The sequence below is a fragment of the Chlamydotis macqueenii genome, chromosome 3, assembly GCF_036417535.1.
Source record: "Chlamydotis macqueenii isolate bChlMac1 chromosome 3, bChlMac1.mat, whole genome shotgun sequence".
Taxonomy (NCBI): Eukaryota; Metazoa; Chordata; class Aves; order Otidiformes; family Otididae; genus Chlamydotis; species Chlamydotis macqueenii.
Window position 1 is genome coordinate 75,689,958 of NC_141558.1, and position 23,579 is coordinate 75,713,536.

The 23,579-nt window shown below is 40.2% G+C and overlaps 1 protein-coding gene across 3 annotated transcripts in view; it reads left to right on the plus strand.

Annotated features, from left to right (window-relative positions):
* The window catches only part of ESRRG (estrogen related receptor gamma), a 390,646-nt gene that overhangs the window by 125,775 nt on the left and 241,292 nt on the right, over nucleotides 1–23,579 (plus strand). The gene's annotated exons all lie outside the window — the stretch shown is intronic.

Here is a 23,579-nt window from a genome sequence, read left to right on the forward strand (position 1 = left end):
GGGGTTAGTTGACGCTGGGGATGTGTTCTGGGGGCTGCCTGTTTTATCTGGCTCTTCCCGAGGGGCTGGATTAGCGGGCTGCAGAGAGGGAAGGCAAAGCTGCAGTACTACGGGTACTTGAAGGTATGTTAACGTAGCTCCTGGACAAACAGCGACACGTACAAAACCTGCTGCTGGTTTGTACGCTCACCCCAGGTTTTCAAGGGGAAAAATTTTTCCCTGTGTATTTTTAACTGATGGATAGAGAAAATGAAACACAGTTTGAAGCAATCTTTGTTTTTTCTGTTCTGTCAAGGCCTTGGGGGCAAAGAAGAGCAAACAGCCCCTGAGCCTGCCCTGTGTGTTTGAATACCAGCCGTGTTTAGAAATCTGCTGGTTCAATAAAGCCCTGTCTACTTGTTGCTGGCGGGACAGCTGATGCTCCATTCCTCTACCTGGTTTGTGTTGTTCCCAGAGCATTAGCAGTAAGTATTACAAAATTGTGCATATAGAAAGCAGGACTGGATTGCCCGAGGAAGATTAGAATAGCATCGCTGGCAGTTTTTCACTTTGCCTCTGCCTTTAAAACTGTAGATTCAGTCTTGCATCTTTTCTCCTGCAAAAGTAGTATACACACACGTGTGTGCATACATATATACATATATGCATCTATGACAGACACTCAGACTTGACTTCTACTCTTTCAAAGCACTTTGCAGCCTCTGAACTGAATCAGAGATACTCAAGGATATCCTTCCATTTGGTTGCTATTCCTGGTTACCACCGTATATCCATGGTGCTGCTACAAGCCAAGCCTTTTGGATTTTTCCATCACAACTAATGTTTGAAATAGTAAAATACAGCTAAGTTTCAGCTGTGTCTTAGCTTGGTGAATGTCACAAGGAGGTAGATCACTTAATCAGTATGTTTTGAACCAAATCTTTTAAGGGAAATGGGAAAGGCACAAGAAAATAGAGACAGGAATATTTTATTTTTCTTTTAATATGGTGATAGGACCAAATTTAGATGAGGTAAAATAGGGCTGTAAGTCAGATATTTTTTCCTCTTTAACTTACAGAAGACAGTGAACTGATAAAAGCGGGAGGAAGACTGTATTTGTTAAGTCTCTGATATCTTGAGAGTGATATACATCATTCAATTTCTCAGCTTTCACTCCTATCTAAACAATTTAAAGACAAAAACTAGACGATTTATTTTGTGTACACGTGGTTATCTATTTACACATGCACATGTATATGTAAACATGTACCACATAGGTGTGCTTTTAGAATACTCTTCAGTAATTTTTTTTCCCCCCAACTCCTAGATTTCAGTATTTGACCCCCTACTTCAAAAAATCAAGAGATTAAGCAGGACCCATTATTTTGACATCTAATGCAAGCTCTAAACCGTTGCTAGGATACAGGATGTGACACTATAATATTGCTGTGGTGTAAGGTTATTATTGTCTTAAGTGTGGGGAGCAGGCCATATTATAAATCACAGTAAGTTGATAGAAGAGATAACGATTGCTGCTCTTAGACTGTAATTAAAAGGAGGAGAATGTGTATAAAACAACTCGGTCATATACTCTGCTTTTATTTGAACAGTAAGTGAAGCACTATCAATAAGCAATTTCATTACAGTTGGTATGGGTTTTGTCTACTTTCAGTTTCCATCTGTATTAATGAAGGGTAACTCTATGGGTTTATTATTGATTGACACCAGTTTAAGCAATGCTAAAATTTGGCTGTGATGTCAGACTTGTTAATTTTCTCTTTTTATTTTTCTTTTGTGATCGTATTAATTGAAAGTTGGCTTCCAATTTCAATGATATCAGTTCAGGGGTGTTTGTCTTACAATTTATGTACGGCTCAAATGAGATGCAAACTTGGTGTGTTATGAATAAAAAAAAATTTACCTCTTATTATTTTTGTTGTAGACTTTGGGGAGTTGTGTAATTGTCTCGGATGTCGCATCTAAATTGGCTCAGATGCAGTGTCTAAATGAGACAAATCTAGTGCACGTGTGACCATACAAAAAAGAAGCAGATGTTTTTATTACTTTTAATTTGTTTTGTCTTTTCAAGACGAGGGGAGGAAAAAAGGACAAAAATCCTCCCAGCAAAACTGAGGTTTGTTTGCTTATTTATTTATTTATTTATTGAATCCCAATGAGCTGTGGTGAGGAATGGCAGTGGTTGTAAAGCAGCTGGCTCATGTGGAGTGAAAGCCTGCACTCTGCTGTAGAGCTGAAGTCTCTATCACAGAGAAAAAAAAGGAAGATATTTAATTACACAGGCGGCAGACAGGGGTAGGTGCAGGTGGAACGTGAACGTAGCTACCTCCTGGATTGAGTTTTCCACCAAGCGCCAGTGGGCTAGAGATCAGCATGGCAGCCTCCTCAGCTGTAGAAACAACCCAGGGACTCTTGGCATCTTCACCACTGTTGAGGCAGACAGGTTACAGGCTGCTCCACGCACCTCAGCGAGATGCAAAAGCAACTTTCACTGTACTTAAGGCAGGTGTGTTTGTCCATATTACGAATGCCAAATTGAAGGGACATCTCAGCTATTACCTCAGAAAAGTTGCATAAGTTGGTGATGGATGATAGTAATGGTGTTCATCATGGGTCTAACCGGAGCAGTGAAAGAGGTTAGTGCCTTCACAAAGAGAGAGATAACCTGAGCTTTCCTACTCTGGGATTGGGTGCAGTGAGTGAAGCTACTGAAGGTTGTAGTGGAGCGGACCAGAGTGCTCTTGCAAGCAGCTGGTGAGGCTGCGCTGAGGGACTGCTGGTCAACACCAAAAAGCAACAACACCTTAAAGCAGCTCCAGCAGATTTTTCTGTCCTTCTTCCCATAGCCGCTGAGGTGCATCCAGCTTGGGAGGCACTGCAGACTTTATTATTTGTGTTGCCACAAAACAAAGTTTCCTTCGCCAGGAGTAAGAGGCAAACATCGTGTGCTCAATGTTCACGTAGTCCAACCCACTGGTTAATGGCTAGGAAGGTATTCCAAATCCAGCAAATATCCGACCCATTAACTGATAGAGAGCAGTTCTGGACAGCTGGTTCAGGCTGCATAGCTATGTTTTAGCAGACTGGGTTATGTCTAGCAGTTATTGATTTCAATGTCTTCGTAGTGTTGCATCACCTGTACAAGATTGTGCTATTTGGTAGCAATTATTTTTGGGTCATTTTAGTCAAACGATGAAATACTACCATACCTATTTGATCACATATGTGAAAATATCAAATTAATTCTTGTGAAATCTTTATTAACATGTTAGTGTTATCTTCCCTATTTTGTGCATAAAGACATGTAGGTTCAGCCGCTAAATGAAAAGACACTTCAAAAATCAGATTTCTGTGTCTCCTAATTCTCTGGTTTCAGGATTTTAGAAGTGCAGCTATGAGCCTAGTCAAAATGAAGTTGGATGTGCAATAAGAAGTAGGAAACTGTCTATACATTTTGGTTCAAAAGCCTTCTCCAAGGTCAAAAAGAGAACCAGTAGCAGAGCCAGGAATAGAACTATTATCTCCCAGGCCTTTTTCTTTTGCTTCTGTCCCAAAAGACACTATGCAAGGTACAATATCCATTTGACAAATTGCACAGTTATGTGATGAATTGCATTTATAATGCACATTTTATGGCCTCTTTTGGCCACTTCCTACTAATCCATCTTTCCTGGGGTATGTTCTTAACACTCCACAGCTCTCAGTGGCTATTAAACAACAACACAAAAATGTTCTTTTCTCCCAAATGTAGAATTTACCGCAACTTCTTTGGTCTGAAGCAGAGGCCTAGAAATATTCAGGCCTGCTCAAGTGACAGGTTTAAGGCCTGGTGTACTTCAGCCTGAGGGGGTAGGAAATAAACTTTGTATGGCAAAAGGAACCTGGGAATTTCCCAATTTCTCATTAAAAACATAAGTTTCTTCTATCCCTGCATAAGGTCTTGTATTTGTAGATAATTCTATGATTTGGTACTAAATGTAATTTGGACTTTTTTCATAAGACTTGTATCCTCCAACCAAAGCTTTACGTCTCATTACTTGTGTCAAATCTGCAGCAATCAGCAAGTTACCAATTACTTCTCAACATCATGTATGTAAGGTACATACATACACTTGCTGACTTACCAGTAATGTGAATATTTCAGAATATAAAATGATTATTTACTGAGGCTTTAATTTCTTGACTTTCTTGCAGTAAATGTGTATATAGTGTGATGCAGGGTAAAGTGACTGGACAGGGGCCCAATCTGCTGGGACACTTATAGGTTTAAGCTAAGGAAGTACCTCTGATCAGGACAGATGGAGTTGAATGACAGCCAGCAGGACTTATGGGCATCCTTGAAGTTAGGCGAGTAGGATCCTGAATAACGATGCATCTTAAATATGTGCTTCAGTGTTACGTTGAACTGAAGAGTTGTCAAAGTTTCTGAGGCATCTTCATGGTGACAGTTGGATTTTGGGGGCTATACTTGTATTACTACCACTAATGCATCATGGTCTTGGAAATATCACTTAGCCTTTCAGTTACCTAATTTATGTACCTGTAAAACATATATAAAAACACCTACTTCTCAAAGGTCTTATGAGAATTAAGGAACACTGAAGTACCTTGAAACTCTTGGCCAAAAAGGTACAAAGTAGTATAATTGTCCATGTCTGTAATATTATTTTTCTATATAAATGCATGTGGTTCAAAAACACAATTCAGTTCTTTTTTTTTTAAATTTCCAGGTTGAAATCTGAAAATATTGCTATAAAACTGGATCTTAAGCTCTCTGACAGAGGGCATAGATGAAAGCACCTTGAATAGAAGTTACCTTTACTCTAAATTAACGTCATGAATGTACTTAATTTTCAAGAAACCTTATGACCCATGTTGTTCTCCATCCTTCTCCCTAGAACACTGGGAAACATAAGCTTGTTACCACACCAGCTTTATCCTCATACCTCTGGCATTTTATAGTGTGTTTCAGAAAACCAGGGGAGGGGAAAAAAAAAAATGTTTATTTTAAATATAAAACTATGTGGACAATATTGTTGTTGCATTTCTTGAAATGTGTCCAGAATTCAAACCTGGAGGCAATAGACGTGCGCGAGTGAAATTGGCCCTAGACAGTTAATAAATTCTGAACAGAGACGCATAAATCAGCGAGGGTATTTTTCAAACTTTTTTTTTTTTTTTCCAAAGGGTGGGCGTGGGGGAGGGAAATGTCTTTGGAGAATTGTTTTCTATCAGTTCAGAAAATAGAGAAAAGAATTCAGTAATACCCAGTGCTGGTTAGCAGATTGTCATTTTTGGGTTTGATGTTCCTGGGTTTAATTGTCTTTCATGTGAACAATGGCAGGAGCTCTCTAGTGTGCCATGCGAGCATGATAAAAGGGGGCCGTTCTTGCATAGCAATGCCTTTTTTTTATTATTAGCGTAAAAAATTAGCAAGCTGGAAGTCGTTAGAAGGAGTTCCATTGGCATTAATTGTAATGCAGCCTGAATTTGTTTGCAGACCAGTGCGGCAAGACAATAGCAGCAGGGAAAAAAGCAATATTAATAGCCTTTTACTTATTGTATCATTTTAGTAAGCCTTAATAAGGTGTCTGCTGTCAACTGGAATTTATTAAAATAAAAAAAAAAGACATGGTAATTGATGTATTGCAGTAAGTATGGATGAGGGCTCAACTTGATTAATGTATGAGTTGGCTTTTTAAGGCATTTTAAAAAGGCTTCTTAACTGGGTCTTAAGAGACTGGCACAAGCCCACTGTAAACTACCTCATTGCAGTTGGAAAACAGCCTGACAGCTGCTGATGTCTCCTGTGGCTTTGCTTTTTTTTTCTGATCAGAGAAAACTGAAGTAATATAGTCCTCGTCAATAATTGCAGTGCTTAAAAATCTTATAAAGGGATTTCTGTTCTTCCCTCCGGAGATAACTTTTCAAAGGTTAAATTAGTTTTACTTGTGTGTGCTTCAAATATCTCGGCTCCCAGTAAGGATCAAGTTTTGTTTTAAATAAAGTGCTAGTTTGTGTGTTGTATTGGATTAACACCTTGCTGAATACCTTCTCTTTCCGTATGACATAAACACTACAAAGCATTCGGTTTAAGTCTAGCTGCACTCCCCCAAAAAAGCTTCAAGATATTAACTCACTTGGCTAATTTAGTTCAGAGATGGGCACTCTTCCTGTTTGTGTGGCTTTTTTCCTTGTTTCATACTGGTGAACTTCACTTGAATTCATCAACTTTGCTGTGCCATTTTACTACTCAATGTGACTTCAGGTAGGGGGTGGAAAGATTTGCATGGAGGCCTATGGGAATTAGGGACTGTGGTATCTTTTGACTTCAGCGTGCACCTGATTTCAGGAAGGTCTCAGCCTAAAATATTCTGTCTCTCTGGGTTCTTCTCACACTGCCAAAATCCCAAAGGATAACAGGGTGGCCCTAACATGTGTGAGGAGGTGGTCTTATGTATACATTTCCTAATGTATAAGGAAACAGTTTTGTAGGAGTACATATTATGGAACAGTATTATTTCTGTAAATATACATAGGTTTTTGTCTTAACCCACCTTCTGGTGGATGAGAAGCTGCTGGTGGATGAGAAGCTTAACATGAGCAGGCAATGCGCCCTTGTGACCCAGAAGGCCAACCGCATCCTGGGCTGCATCAAGAGAAGCGTGGCCAGCAGGTCGAGGGAGGTGATTCTCCCCCTCTACTCTGCCCTGGTGAGACCCCACCTGGAGTACTGTGTCCAGTTCTGGAGCCCCCAAGACAAGAAGGACATGGACCAGTTGGAGAAGGTCCAGAGGAGGGCCACAAAGATGATAAAAGGGCTGGAGCACCTCTCTTATGAGGACAGGCTGAGAGAGTTGGGGCTGTTCAGCCTGGAGAAGAGGAGGCTTGGGGGAGACCTGATAGCGGTCTTCCAGTACCTCAAGGGGGCCTACAAGAAAGATGGGGAAAGGCTGTTTAGTAGGGCCTGTTGCGATAGGACGAGAGGTAATGGTTTTAAAATAGAGGGGGGTAGATTTAGATTAGAAATTAGGAAATTTTTTTTTACGATGCGAGTTATAGAACACTGGAACAGGTTGCCCAGAGAGGTCGTGGATGCCCCATCCCTGGAAATGTTCAAGGCCAGGCTGGATGAGGCTCTGAGCAACCTGATCTAGTCAGGGATGTCCCTGCTCCTTGCAGGGGGGTTGGACTAGATGACCTTTGAAGGTCCCTTCCAACTCTAACCATTCTATGACTCTATGATTTTGTTGTAGGTCAAACAACAACTATTTGGCACACTGTATAGAGGAGTCGCTTGTGCTTACCTGGCATTTCAGTTGTATTTACCAGATAGTCAGTGAGCACACAGAGAAATGCGTTGTGAATAACAGATGGAGGTGTCACCTATAGAAATAGTTTTGTTAGTACAAGTAAATATATTCCATATTTTCTATTGGGGTCACGATGAGCCTAAGGTATAGGGTGAAGCGACAGTATCTAGTTTTATTAAAAATGTCCAGATTTATCTCCTAGGATAATAGGTGACTTTCTACTGGCTGGACTAATCAAGGTTCTTCTTACTATAACATTGTCCCCATCAGTGCTGCAAATGTCATCCAAGTAGATATCAAAGTCAAAGGGAGAGAAACAGACTTTTAATTTGTTACAGTAGCATGTTGTCCTTCCTGATAGCTCTGGGCCTTTCCCAGAGGAAGTGCTCATGCTTCATTATGGATGTAAGTTTTATTAGTATAGACGTCATCAGGTTCAAGTGTTAGGAAAAGCCTCTGCTTGCAAACAAAGGCTGTGGCCTCGGATAATGCAACTGTTCTGCTTACTGAAGGTTATATGTCAGTGTGGATGATACTCCACTCCTCTCCTGGTTTTTTTTGTTGTTTTTGTTTGTTTGTTTGTTTGTTTGTTTTTTAAAAATCCTGATCCTACTTGGAGATCTTGTGTGATACAGTTCTCCTCTCTGAAGGCTAAAAAGGATGATTTGAGTGCTCTGTTTTCGGTATGTTCCTTTTGCTTTGGATTCAGCCACTTAGCAAAGAAAAAGCCTAGTTGAAGTTATTTCAGAAATCTGTGTAGAACCTATCGTCAGTTCATCCATGGACTACCATATATGAATAATACTTACTTTAAGATGTCTTCTTTTTTTCTTTTAACTTCTGGCAAGTTTTCTAGTAAATGAAATTGTCACATGGCTCTAAATATGAGTTTCAGCTTCTTTCTCCATTAAAAGTCTGTACCTTAACTTCTTTCTTTGTAGGCTACCTTGTGCATGAGAGATGCAGCTGAGGGGTGATTTTTCTAGGAAATTTATTTTCCAGTGACTTTTATTTTATCCAACAACACTTCCTTCTTCAGCAGCTGTTAGGTAAAACCTTTCTTTCTCCTGTTGCCTGCTATCAGGTGAGAGGAAACTTGAATGCATTGAATACAGCACTGCATTAATTGCAGCTCCCTCCCCTTCTTCAGCCCATTGACCACTTGGGCTTTCCAGTTCCACACAACACTCTAGTTGTTCTTATATGCCGTTGAGGGTAATATTTAAATTATAGACATCTTAGATATTTACTCTTCTAGTTACACCGCTGTGGCTGATGCTGCAGTGGTCCAGTGTTAATATCTCTGCAATCTATGCAAAAAAAAAAAAACAACCCATGCTGTCCCAATGGTTTCTTCATTTAGCCTAACTCACAGTTTACATAATAATTCACTTCAAGGTCTGATTCACCTCGAGTCATTTTCTCCTTCTCATTCCCTTCTCTCCTTCATTTTTAGGCATGGGCTCTCTGAAATCTGTTCCTGAATATACCCAAAGGTTGCAAGCCTTTGAAAGCTAAGTGTGGATTCTGATCAAAATTTTACAAATGGTTTCCATTTTATTAAGGAGTCAGACTGAAGACCATTAATAAAATGGAAATTCTGCAGCTTAATCTAACCTTGATATATTTCCAACCTAATGCATCTGCTTATAGCCCTGTCACTGCTGGATCTGAGCACCGAGAGCATTGTTGAATACATTTTCATACCTTTGCATTTTTTCCCCCCTCTTTCCCAAGTTAGGCCAATTCTCAACTCTTCCAGCCATCTTTCTCTCCCTGACTTTGGCTAGGATTAGAAAAGCCGTGCCAGCCTTTATTTGATTCCTTGTTTGCTAAAAAATGTACAATTTCTTCAGTAGAAGAGGAGTGATGCAAAAGGGAGACTGAACTTGCAGCAGACTTTGGAGGTAAATAAGAGTGGGTGCTACACAGCTAATTCTCTGCAAGAAGTGTTACACTGATGAGCAACCCCATAGCACAACCATATCCAAATAATAAGTAGTGATGGTGACCACGCAGAAGTCTGCAAGCCTTCTCAAGATTTCACTTTCACAGAATTCAGGTTACTCACCATGTTTGGCTCTGTAACTTCTGCTTTACTGTGAACTTTATGTGGACCTTGTGTGCACCAGTGACTTCTCCTCCTAGACCACAAATTCAGTTTCCCCACTTGATGTATGGAGGTAACCCGATGTACTTAGGTTGCAGGTATGTTGCAAACCTGACTGAATGGATTTATCACTGCATTGCGGATCATCCCTGGGTGGCAACAACCACATGGCTGTAAAATATAATTAATTAATGTACTTATTTAATAGTTGTGATTAGAAAGTGAAAGTTCAGGTGTTACAGAGCAGGTGTTTCTTTGGAAGTTGAAAACATACTTCTCCCAGATCTTAGTGAGACTGAACTTGACCTCAGCAAATAGATTCAAAAATTGACTTAGCAACTTGGATAAAAAAATTGGGGGTGATCTTGAATTTGCTTGCACTTGCAATTTTCAAAGTGCGTGCTTAAAAAAGACGACTTTCCTCTTTTGTTCGGGTACCATTACAAAGCCTGGCGCAAAGTCCTTTCAGTAGCACTGAAGGAAGTCTCATCTCTCTCACTGTATCAGAGCATGAATCTCAGATTCCCTCCACTGAAAGTGGCCTCTAGTTATTACATGAGTGAAAATACAGACGATCTCTGCCAGACATACACGGAGACTAGGTGTCTGTGCTGACACATCAATACAGAGAACTGTTATCACAGGAAAATTTCTCCTTCTAAACCTGGGCTTAAACTAATATGAACAGACATACAAAGGCCCCAGTGGGTGACCTTTGTTCACACGAGAATATGTCTGCTCAGGCATTTCTTAGTTCATGTTAATTGATTGCCTGATGGGATTGATTAACTAATTGATTTACTGTGGTTTGTGGTTTAACGCAAGGATTGGCCTAGGGGATACTTCAAAAGTTTTTGAAGTGGAGCAGGAATTTGGGAAAAGCTGGCACTAGCTGTGATAGTCTTTTTGAGCGTGACTCCAGTGTCTTACACAGATGAACCCCATTGCTGAGAGTGTTAATACTTAGCATGAGTAACACTTTATAGGCTGGGTTAGAGCAAAGTAAGCAGAAGAGTGAATTTACAGCATCTTTGTTCACCCATACTAACTTCAGGTAAGCCCACTTCAAGTGCATATTGACCATGTCAGTGTGTGAGGTATCCATCTTCTCTCATCCTTTGGCAGGCAAAGGGCGAGAGATGACTGACAGGGTCTGCACTCAAATTCATTGTCCCTTCCCTCTTTCTGCAGGACTGGGCTCCTAATCATGATTCTCTGTGTGCCCTGACTGCCCCCCTCACCATGGTGCATGTGTACTTGAGCAGCTCTTACTGTGGAGGTGCAAAGACAGGCATGAAAACCCTCACAGGAGACCAGCCTGGCAGCAAAGAGTGCCCCCAATGCTGTGGTTCACGTGTGTCTCTGGTTCCTGGCAAAAAGTGCCGTTAAGTCTGAGACAGCAAAGCCAAAATTGAGATCTATATGACAATTTTGAAAGCTTGTACTAAGTTTGAAATGTCTTTCCTGTTGCTTATATAAACTTGTTTCAAAGAAGTCATGCTGTTGACCTAGAGTGAGGGCGCAATAGACTTTCTGTTGACGCTGTTGGCTATTTCTTGGTACTTGGGAGACTCAAAAACAAAAAAAAAATTCCTATTAACCTGTTTTGAAAATAGTCTTCCCATATCAAAGTGTGTTTAAAAAGCAGATTGCATTTGATAGCAGTAACTAAAATGCAGTAAGAAGCAGCCTTTTGATCTGTTGCAAATAAACTCTTTTGCAGATAAATACGTTACAAGTGTATTTTTGTTCATTTGCTATCAAATTTAATAACAACCAGTGGAATTGAGTTCAACCAAAATGGTTTCATATCAGACTTTGAATACATACTTTTAAATATTAAAAGGTAATGATTTGTATGGCATTGTTATATAATGCATTTCTTGTCTTCTCTTGTGTGCATGTGACGAATGCCAGTTGATAAGCCCGGGACTCTGGAGTCAGTTGTCTGGCTAGTTATTAAGATTAAGATAAGTACTGAGAAGGCAAAGATACAGCACATTGTACTGCCCTGCTGGGACTGGGCCACCTCGGATTCCAAGTGTAAACAATGCATTAGTTCTCCCTGGCTTCTTTCAAACCCGAGGTGTACACTGTAAATATTTGGGAAATACGATGGAAAGAGTGTGGAAAGACTTTTTTTCTTTTTTATCCATTAAGTGTTATTACTAAAAAGCGAACCTTAGCCCCACTCCTTGGGTCCCGAATCATTACTGATCTGTAAAAATCCAAGACTGATTTCTGTTAATTACTTATGGAAAATGACTTTTTTTTTTTTCCTCCTTACCCAAGCTGTAAAAAAAGCAGACAGACATTTGGGCTGCATTATCACTGAGAACTTCATGCTAAATGTGCCACAAAAATAACAACATAGTTAATACTCGCACAGCAAAGCTCAGTTAGGGTTTGGGGGGAAGAGGTGGAGAACGGGACTGGAAGGTCTGAACTACAGAATACTGAAGCTAATGCAAAGTCTTCTTATGACTTCAGTAAACTTTGGATTGGGTCCAAGAAGAAAGTTAGTGAGGTCAGTGCCTTCTGAGCATCTTGGAGCTGCTATTGCTGGTGTCTCTGCAGTGGAGTCCTAAGGGCATCACACTGTCTTTGCCAAAGGGGGAGAGGGAGAAAGTTTTTTGTTATCCCAAAATATTACTGAGATATTTTAAAAAGACAACTATTTCCTGAAGTTCAGTTTTTGGTTCTCACTAACTGTAACAAGCATGAGCTTTGCTACAAATTGGTAGTCAACGCAAAGTCTGACTTGTCTGTGGGATCACTGGAGGAGCGATCGAAAGCAGTAATTTAGAATGTGTAGTGAAACTGTGTGCTGCGCAATGTAGACCACTGGGTAGCAATTAATTTTTGTTAATGAATTTAGAACTAGATGTATGGAAATGGTTATATAAAATGTATACACTGCTGAACAGCTAACTAGTCCTTGGGGTTTGCATTTTCTTTATCTGTATGTAAATCATTTCAGCAAGCATCATCTAATGAGTCAAAAACTGCTCTGAAATTTGAGTTGAGATTTGCAAGACACTTTATGAAAATCTGTATGCCCTGCTTCATCATATAGCCCTTAAAATGAAGCTATGTCTATCCTCTGATTAATCACCTCTTATGCAGAGATAGTTTGTAGGTTTTATTGTGTTTCAGAAGGGTTATTTCTAAACTCTGGGAACATCCTGCATTAGTGGGGATGGGAAATTAAGGAACATTCAAAACCATTCAAGCAAAACAAGGAGCACAGCTAAACAGTCTGCAGTGACCCCCTCCTATATCTAATGTTTCTTATATGGTAGGAAATAAATTTAAAAAAAAAAAAAATGAAATGGTTAACTGTAAAAGGCTGTCTGAGACAACCATGCTAACTGCTTTTTCCTGAGCGTCAGAAAGTTCTATTACTGAATTAGAAGCTGTCTCTTTCCTTCATATGCCAGTTAAATCATTGTACTTCTTTAGCTCCCCTAAGGTGTACACTACGATTTCCTCTTAACCAGCAATGAAGATAAATAGCTCCTGTATCTTTTCTGTTTACAGTTATCTTAAGCAAAATCAAAATTAAAGCAGAATCACTGTGGCATCCAAGTTTCTTAAGGAATATTCTTCGGAATATGGGAGAAAAAGTTGTAATACCTCAGGATATATATGAAATAGAAAATATTTATATACTTGCATGCAGACCTGAAAAAATTAGGTAATTAAAAACATTATCTAAACTTGATGTTCTATAACCAGATAAATAAAACGTATGGAGTGGTCTGGAATATTTGAAATACCATGCTCTGTTTTCCACCCCTTTTTTTTCACAGCGTGAGCATTATATCATGGTTGTGTACATTCCAGTTAGCTGCAAGTGAGAAATCACTGCCGAGGTCGCTGAAATGTCAGTGCCACATATGCTGAGGACAAAAATGAATTGAATTCCCTGTTATAACTCTAATTATTAAAACTCATATGATACAAGAGGAAAGTGTGTGTGTGTGTCAGTTATGCTGTGCACTGCAGTGTAACAGAGACTCTGCCTGGCTGAAAAACCCTACAAACCAACCTGTGCCCTAACCTGTTTTAGATTTTTAAATATTTCATATGCCTGGTGTGTAAGTTTAGTCCGTGGCACACACGTATGGCTTTATGCTGTATATTCACTTGAATACTCTTGAAACCACCTACATGTTTTTAAAGCTCTTTAGCTGAACCCTGTATGGTCTGAAATACTGGGGTAGTTAGCATTCCTGCCAATTTGATATGATTGAGACCTTTACTTGAACTGACCTCAGAAGGAATAGAAGACTAATTGAGGCAGCCCTAGTTCTAGCTCTCTAGAGGTGTAAAACACTGCAAATGGTATCTGGTGCATGCATAAAAAGGTTTACATAGTGCAAGGGGGATATGGGAAGGAAAAAAAAGACTTTCTCCATTTCTCAGCAGCCTTCTCCCTCTTCTCCCGAAAGCCTCAAGAAAAAATATTTTTATTTCTGTCTTAATGTCATTGCATGGTAAAATAGTAAGTTAAAAAAAAAAAAAGGAAATGCACCAAAACAATGCAGAAGGTAAAATTGGGACAGTACTTGTAATTAAAGCTGTCTAGATAAAAAGAAATATTCTGCCTCAGATTTATGTTCTGGGTGGGGAAGACTGAAAGTGAAACACAGCAAAAGAATTCCGTATTTCCAATGTATTCAACTCACCCATCAGAAGAAATGGCATTAATTCAGGTACCCAATTACTGTAATGTGGTTCAGAGCACCTCAATAGGTGTTTCAATCTCAAGCCAGGACTAACATTTGTAATCCTTTAAATGCACTTAAGAAATTGATGTTACAGCCCCACAATCTGTTAGGGGCCTTGCTTCCTGGCTGATTGCAAAGTATCCCACCATTAATTGGATCATCAGAATGTGATCCGCGTTCTGGTCCCCGGATTATGTAAGACTGACTTTGCTCTGACGCGCTGAACCAGAGGCTTCTTTTGCTGGATATTTTGACCCTTAATGTAGATAAGTGGTATTTTTCATCAATCTTAGCTTGCATTAAAAAAAGGAAATGTCAATTCAATGTGGGGCGTTTAACTTAATTCAACATCTTTTAATTTAATACCTTGGAAAAGTTAGTCTGTCTCCGACCTGCTGGAGACTTCTGCTGATGGAATGGTTTGTGGAGCAGGGCTGGAGGCACGTCTTTCCTGCTCCATAACACAGTCAAGTCTCAGAAGTCTCTTTATGCTTCAGCTCTGTATGAAAGGGAAAGACAAAAGAAAAAAAAAAAAAACCCAACCGGCCCCCTGATCATGCTTTGCCTTGTTGGTAATGAGTTTCCTCAGCTCCTTTGGACTGTTCCCTAATGACTGCTCTATGTCCCTGAGGGGAAAGAGACAAAAAAAAAAATATTCCCGTATTTACTGCCCTGTTTTCATCTTGGGCTTCAGGTTTTCTTGATTTTTCTTTTTTTTTTTTTTGTTTTTGTTGTTAATCAAGGTGCTTTGATAAATTCACTCAATGTTCTTAATGTGTTTTGATGCTACATTAACAGCTGATTTGGAAATTCTTTGCATGGAGTAGACCTAAAATCCTGTTGAAAATAGGGGACATTCTTTCTGACAGAAGGAGGTTTTATCTAAAAATTTTTTTTACCAGAATAGGTACAGGACATGTCGTAACACCTCTTCTTCTTTTTTTTTTTTTTTTTCTTTTTTTTCCCTTGTTGTACTGCATCATAAAAGACCTCCTAGTGCTTCTCTTCCTGATCCTGAATGCATTTGTCCCAGTGGAACAGGCAGAAGTTCAAACGCAACTGCAACAAAGACTTTTTGTTTGGTTTTGTTTTTTTTTTCAATCAAAATAGTAAACTTCCCAGTTTTCTGGGCATTGCAACAAGCATCAGATTCACGTGAGTCTTATGGCTTTGGGAAAACCATTATATGGTATGGTGTCTCTTGGCCTCATGGTTGTTAGGAGTGAAGATGATGAGGTGAAGAGAATAACATAAGGTTTCATGACAAAGGCTTGATATTTCCCCTGGGACTAATACTTAATAATTCTGGGTATGGCGATGTAAAGTTAGTACCTGCTGCCTACATATACATGAAAAATCCCTTGTAGAATCTGAGATTCTTTCTCCTGTTTCGGAGAAAGAACAAGCTCTTTTCATCTGTGTCACATGGATGTAGAACCTCAAAGAAGTCCTTTTACAGCTGAGGATGGCTGACTTAGGTGTCCTTTCTTTTGTTTTCTGCTTTCTTTTTTTTTTTTTTCCTCAGTCTTATTTTTCCAACTCTCCCCTCTTTTGCAAGTCATTAAAAAATGGTGCTGTACTGTGAGCAGGAAGAACTGCTGAGGCACAGCAACGGTGAGAGAGTAGTTGGACGACTTATTTCACTGCCATCTTCTAGACTGTGGAGATGTTTTTTGAGAGGCTGTTAGAACATTACAGGCTGAAGAAAAACAGACTTTTGAGGCAGCATCTTTCTGTTTCATGAGAAATGTACGATCCAAAGGAGAATCAGACTGAAACGGGTGGTTCTTGCATTTCTCCCAACTCTCCTGGTGGCCAGGACTAGTTCAAAGTCTACTGTGTGGGGAAAAAAAAGGTCAAAACTTTGAGGCAGGGAGTTTAAATAAGACATTTGGGACAGTCTTGTTAGACATCTCATCCATATGATTTTTGCAGTGACTTTGGATGACACCCTGGGAACTTTCTCAGCAGGTCAGAGAATGTAGCTCTCCCCCTCTTTGATCCACACTAATTAGGTAGATTAACAGAATACCTAGGTTAGCCTTCTCGCTGGATTTACAGAGATAATAAACACAGAGGTACAAAAAGGCTTTTGGTGGGAGATATTTTTGTGATCTTGAACACAGTTAGAAAGAGAACTGGTCTGGCGTTTGGAGGGAGCTGACTGCTTATTAACAATTAACCGTGCACTGAGCAGGAGGAGGCAGAGTTTCTGGTGTTGGGTTGGTGGTTTGGGACCATGTGAGGTTGCTGTTACTTGTACAAGGTATATTGCTTATACGTAAGTACCTGACCTTGCTTTCCTTGCCTCCCTCCCCCCCTTTTTTTTCTTTCTCCTTTCTTCCTGATATGAATTGAATAGGCAGGTAGATATATACAGTTCTGGTCAGCCTAATTGGCGCTAGAGGTGATATAGAGCTACACTAGGACAGCATAACCTTTAGGTTTAGGCTGCTGGCTGGAGCACAAGAAACATGCATTCAATTCCCAGGAGTTCTCTGACGGGTCTCTTCAAATTGCAGTATCTGTTGGTGATGATGGTCTTCCCTCTTTGCACCTGTACGGCTCCTGGTGCAGGAGGATCTCACTGGCAACAATAGACACCGCTGAACTGTAAATAAGACCGCTGGCTAGAGATTCCTACAAGCAGATGACCAGCTCTCAAAAATATAATACTTTTCTACCAAGCATGTTTCATGTTACAGGATTTGAATCTCTATGTTCTCCTTGAAACTGCCTCCATGGCTGAAGAATGCGAGTTTGTGCTTAACGTTGCATACTTGCTATACTAACATGCAAAGAGAAGCCCAGAGATGTATACTTATACATTATCCATGAGGGAATTACCTCTACTTAAGCTTAAATATTTTAAGAGGCAGTGTTGCAGGAAGCTCGTTTGGCTGTGTTCAGACTTGGTATAAACAGAATCACTTTTCCTTAAGCGAATGAAGCTGTATCTACTTTGGCCAGGCCTAAGTTTAGCTTGGAGACTTCCAGATAAGTATTAGTCTCAGAACTCAACTCATTTAACGCTGATACAAAGCTCTTTTGTGAAAGGAGAAATATAAAGTAATATAGGTAAGCCTATAATTATTTTGGCCACAGAACAAACATATTGTTTCTTCCTGCTTGGAAGGGCCTAACCCTTCTGTCAGGAGAGTAGGATCTGTGGTATCTCCGGTATTGATAGCGTTCCTACAGCAACTGCATTTTCCAGCAAGCTTTGTACTAGCGTAAGAGGCTTCTGAGTTATTGCACTACATGGAGAGGAAAGGAAACCGTTTGTACCTTGTGACTGTGCCTTCCTGGGCAATTGATTTTAAACACAAGACAGTGTATCTCAAGGTGTTTTGCTGTATGGAGTTGCATTGGAAGTGCGTCACTTCCAATCTGTTTAATTGGAGTCTTGGGTGACACTTCTCTGCTGCTTTATCCCCAGATAGAAAGCTGATCTACGTTTTAGCTGTAAGTACACTACAAGGTTGGAAAATAAAGTTGAGTTTGCAATGAAGCAGATATATTGGCTTCCCATGTTTTGAAGACAAATGGAGTCTCATCCATCGCTGCTATACCAGTATGCTGGTGCTGTTTCAGGCTGCTTTGGGTTAGGATTTCAGTTTGCCCTTCCTTCCTAATGGGGTCCCTTGGTGGAGAATGCCATCCAAGCGCAGGATGGATGAGATGCCCTAAGGACCTGTATCAGGCTTGCCTTTTAAGCACTGCCTTGCTGAACTGTGAACTGGGCTTTTCTTGAAGTGCTACGTGGGGATATGAATTCAACTTTGAGACAAAAAAAGGGAACAAATGCCACATATAGCAGCATATGTCGGTCAGAAAGCACACCGTATTTGGTGGCAGTATTAATATGCATCTAAAATTATTTTCTTGTTGTGTCTTAAGTATTTCCCAGGGGCTCCTGTCTTTGTTCTAACTCTCTGTGGAAGGGGCAGAGAAAAATGGCTGGTGCGTTTGCTTCGGCCACTGTCAGCGACAGGCTTGCAGCGGAATTAATTCTATCCTCTCTAATGACCGTCAGTTACCTCATAGCCAGCGAAATGGCTCTCTCCATCTGCAGAATCGTAGCAACTCAGTTTCGTTACGCAGGACAACACGCTTCTCTTCTCCAGGCTGCCCGCAGAGGCTGAAGCGTTTCTGCTTGCCCGTACGGCCAAATGGTGCAGGTTTCTCTGTTTGGTAACGCTGCCTGTCCTAGCATAGGCTGTGTGTCGACAGCTTGCATGTCCACAGCTTTTCAGAGAAAAGCCAAAAACCCTGTATTTCCTTTGCATTGAGGGGAAAAAAAAATTTAAAGAAGTGGGCTGCATGAAACAAACTCACGCACTGTATCGTTCATGATCATATTCTCAGCTGGGTTTCTCAGTTCCCTGGGAAGATGGTATTTGCAAGACCAGGTGGATATGTATAAATACTGCATGGATTTTGTATTGGGGATGCATGCTTTTTTTTGAGTTGGACTCCTGCTTGAATTAATGAGTCTGCCTTTCACACAGGCTCAACTGTAGAAAATGCGGATACTTTTCAGGGCAACATTGATCAATTCAGCAAATTCAGACCATCCTGCACAGTGGTGCAAAACAAATGTCCTGTTTCTATTTCCCAGACTTGCACATGCTATGAACTTTACCTGGGTGGTTAGTTGGATGCTGTTGCTAAACATGTAGGGCAAGTGTCCTATAAGGGAGCGCTAGTCAGCATATTTTGATATGTTGTGAGTGATGGCTCACACGTATAAGGGTGTGAAGCTGAGCAAGTGTCTTTTAAATGGTTGATTTGGGTTTCAGTGTTGAGCCCAGCTGTTCCTTGAAACACTCTGTAGAGTACAGTAATTTAGAGTGTAATGGTCTCATGTAAGGAGGCAGATGTGAATCACAGGTGAACTACTTCTGAATCATGACAAGGGTGTGAGCACTCTTCCTGCCCTTTTCTTTCCCCTCTCTCATTGTCCTATATATCGTTTTAAAATTTTTTTTCTTTTCTCCCACCACCTTTTTGCAACACAGGTAGGCACGTTTCAGTGTGACTCTGATGAGCCTGCTATGTACTGGTTAATCTGGTTCTTGTGCCTGATTTTACTGTCTTTTTTCTTTTTTTTTTCTAAGAAACCCATACTGCCTCAAGTAGCTTTGGCTGTACCGATCAGTGGATGTTATAGAGTGAGAAGTGAAATGGAGAATGTGTCTTCACCCAAGATTAGGAAGTGGTAGGAAATGACCTCTTACACTTTTTTGCTTTTTAGATCTTTAAGCCCTAAGCCACCCTAAATCTACTCTCCCTATAAAAAGCTGTGTTTTAAAAGGCTTTAGGAGGCTTGCTGACCTTGCAACCTACTTTGTAAGGAGTCTGCACCCACAGCTATTAAACAAAATTAATTTCAGCACTTTTAAATTGTTAATCTTGCAAAAGACAACTTGCTTGCTCTCCAGTGATCCCACAGGTCATCATTCTGTTAGTTGCAAACCATCACCAGGGTTCATGGCTCTGAACATCATCAGTCTGATTGTGGTCTCCCAAATGCCTTGCAAAATTAATTCCTCTGCCCTCCACTTTTCCTCCCCAGCAGCTCTTTGAGATCTACGCCCTTTGTGAGCTCTGTGTTTGTAGCAGCTATTCACTAGTAGCCACGCCACAGATTATTCTCATTTTAAGGTTGCTCTATCCTAAATCAGTGCTTCCAATCCTCAACTCACTGTAATGAACTTTGGGCAGCAGGATGTGAATTCAGGTAGGAAATGATGGTTTTAGTCTTTGGAGTGTTAAGCTTTCTATTGAAAGGGCTACGTGTCTCGTAAGTTAAGTTTCTCCATACCCGTAGGGCAATCAGGTACTAATTTATTTTGTATCTTCTTAAATGTATTTTCTCTCCCTGGCCATGAAGCGTGGAGATGTTGCCTTTTTTTTTTTCCTCCAGGTAGCGATATGTGTGAATGCCCTGAGAGTGGGGAAGAAAGTGTGTGCTGCATCTGGTATTATCATGCCTGGTTGTCCCTGCTCCTTCCACCTCTTTTGTCTCTGCCACTCAAGCCAATTTCAGCCATCCGCCGACTCTCATTTGGGATAATAGCGTCTCTTTTTACTGTTGTCTTGTCATGTTTAATTCGGCAGCACAAGGGTTTTAAATTAGCCAAAACGTTTGCATGCTGGGCTTACTCCGCTGCCACTACCAGTTGTAGAGCCACTAAACCACTTGATGCTGAAATTGATGATTGCTCGGAAGGAATAAGAAATTGTTGGTGGCTACCGGGAAGATTCATTCACGCCGAGCCCCTTTTAAGAAACCTAGGGGGGAGGGAGAGAGAGATTTCCTTCATTTTCCTGCTGCCTGGCTGGTGGTTGCATTGTGCTTGTGCCAGGGTCCTGCTGAGTGATTACAGCCTTGCTAGGCTGCGTAGTTCCCGTGATTTCAACATAAAAACAGAAGAAGAAAAATATAGAGGGAAAGGAAAGGCGGGGGATAAAGCTCCAAAGACTTGCAGTTCAATTCAGTAATGTAGAATTGTGGTGTTTCAAGTCACTGCCCACTTTTTTAGGGGTTTGTTTTTTTTCTGTCTGATTTATTCCCCCTGGCTGGAAGTTTACTCATTCGAAGTTTTAGTAGAAGACTCTCCGTATCAGCCTGACTGAGCTGGTGATGCTAAACCACAGCTGGGCTGTAAGTGGTTTTTAATATTCTCTGGATTAAAAATGACCCCTCATTAACGGGACCTGGAATCACCAAGAAACTACAAAACTCCTACTAATACTCCCGCATCCCCCTCAAAACGCCTTTTTCTTGTTTATAGTAGTGTTTAAAGATATGTAGGGCCAGAATTTATAAGGGTAAAGAACATGACAGTGCTTGAGAAACTGCACAAAGGGAAAACAAATGAAGCCATAGAATTAAATGTGAATGACTAGGGTTGTATGAGGGATATAATTATATTTCAGAACTATGTACAATCACATATGCAAAGTGAGAGAGGAATCTTTTATTTCCAATGAGTGGATTTTGTTTCTTTTTGAAGAGAGTGCTTCTGGGTTACAGTGATAATAGGTAGTCAAATGGTCAGAAAAGCTCAGTAAGAGACCCATGTACCACAGCTCAGGATTTCCAACTCCAAAGACAAACACTATCTAATAGAAAACAGTAGCAACTGTGATTTAAAAACAAAACAACCAAACAAACAACCCCAAATCTCTATTAGCCATATATGCAAGTTCCCAGACAGTTGGGATGGCTTCAGATATATAATTCATTACACAGTGTCACAAATAAGACCCTAAATGTAACACATGGGAATACAATTGCATAGCATCCAAGCCAAGGAAGATGTTCTCATTTGATCTGATATTTCTAACATTATTATTAGTAATATTCTAGCACTTTTTCCCTGATTACTAAGCCACATGTTCTCTTGCATAAGATGCCCTTTTTCTGCTAAAAAAAAAAAATAAAAAAAAAAAATCTTGTACATTTGAAAGAGTTGGCATCCAACTTTATTTCTCTCTTGTATGTAATAAATTGTGAAGAAATAATATGAATGACTAAAGCTCTAAAAATACAAATCTAACTAAGAGGCCGAATCTCTGGGGCCCAGCAGTGGCGCGCTGTTGTGCAAGTCAAGCTCTAAGGGCTAAGATTGGAAAGCCAGGCGAGCATGATGGGTTTAGTCCTGTTATCTGTCTCTAACTGCTGCACTGTTCAGAATTGCAGATTTCTCTGCAAAATCATGACAGTTGTATTACAGGAAAATGTGTTGGTCGAGTAGCTAGTGAGAGAGTTAATGCAAGGGATAATAAGTGGCTAAGGCTATGTCCTCCAGCAGACTTTGATGTGGTTTGATAATATATGGGATGGGTCAATCTGCCCTATTAGCAAATGTAGCCAGTTTATGCTCTACATACAAACTAGAGATTTGATAAAGCACTAAATTAGTTTTCACAAGGTATTAGATGTTAGATACTTAATGGGATCATCATGCTTTTGCTACACTTGGTTAAGATGTGTTCTGTAACAGAAGCATGCGGCAGCATGACATTTCACCAGGAAAGGAAGCATGTCTTGTGACTGAATCACGAGTCTGGGAATTATAACGTCCAGGCATTGCTTGGCTTCCGAATTACCGACTGTCTGATCTGCCAGAGAGGTTTCTTTTTTTTTTCATATCTGCAGAATGGGACCATATCCTTCCCTTTTTTCTTTGCCTCCCTGTGAAGCTTGAACCATCAATGCTTGTAAAGTGTTTTGAGTTTTTGTGTTTGTTTGCTTTTGTTTTTTTTTTTTAATCCTCAGATGCAAAGAGTGCAAGTAATCATAATTCTGTGAAGCTTCAGTTGCACAAGACTAATACTGTCCCGCTCAGTACATCCTGGGAAATTCCCTAAACTCGACAGCAGAGAATTTACAGGTTCAAACAAATGTGAATAAGAAACCTTAGTAAAGTGTGAAAGGAGAAGCTCAGGGTTTTGATGTAGTGCTCCACAGCCATGCTCTGCATTCCCTCTGTACCAGCGTTCAACTAGTATCTAAAAGGTGAAATAAAACCAATAGTTCAGTGATGCTAGTAACATTTTTATACAGCCAAAAATCCATTGGTAAGATGTGTCACACAGGGACAATGTCGTTGCCTTCACACACTTGCGTCCGTTATACCTCTGGGGAACATGGGTGAAGAAAGTGACCTTCCCAGGGCTGCACAGTAAGTCAGCCTCCGAAACCAGTCCGCGGTTTGAGTGTTCCCCTTATCTGAGCTGATGTTCAGTCCGCTAAAGCAGGTAGCTGCTTTGGATAGCTGGTAATGCTTTTTGTAACTTTGTTTCTTTGCTATCAGAGAAAGGGCTGTAAAAGGACTTTTTAAAGTTCTATGTTTTTTGTCTTGTTAAATAAAAATCTAAAACTGCTGACAGCAGCGTATGCCCAGAGCTACCTTCAGAAAACTATGCTTTAAAACTCATTAAGTGTTTTGTATTTATGACATGAATCTAATTTTTGCTAATGTTATTTTTCCCTGTGCTTACAGATACTGTTCTTAATTGCATTCAAAATACATAATTTTATTTTCTCTAACATCTTACTACTCATGGAGTAGCTGAATGACCACAGCCAGGCTTTGCACTTCTCCCTAGCACTAGGGAGACATTCCTATGATTTTGTGAAATGCAGCAAGAGTGTCATATATAAAATGATCCCGTTTGAAAGGATAGAACCCGCATCCCAATATAGATCACAGTGGAAAATGACTCAAAATTACATGACAGCTTGTCCCCTGTTTGCCTCCCCCCGCCGCTTTCCCTTTCTCAGCCTGTTTCCCAGTCAGACTGTGGTAAGAAATGCGTTGTGTATTGTGACATTTTATTTTACTGTTACTAATAATTCATTTGCATCTTTCATTAGCGTGTTATTTGTAGGATTGCAAAAGGGCATCAGTA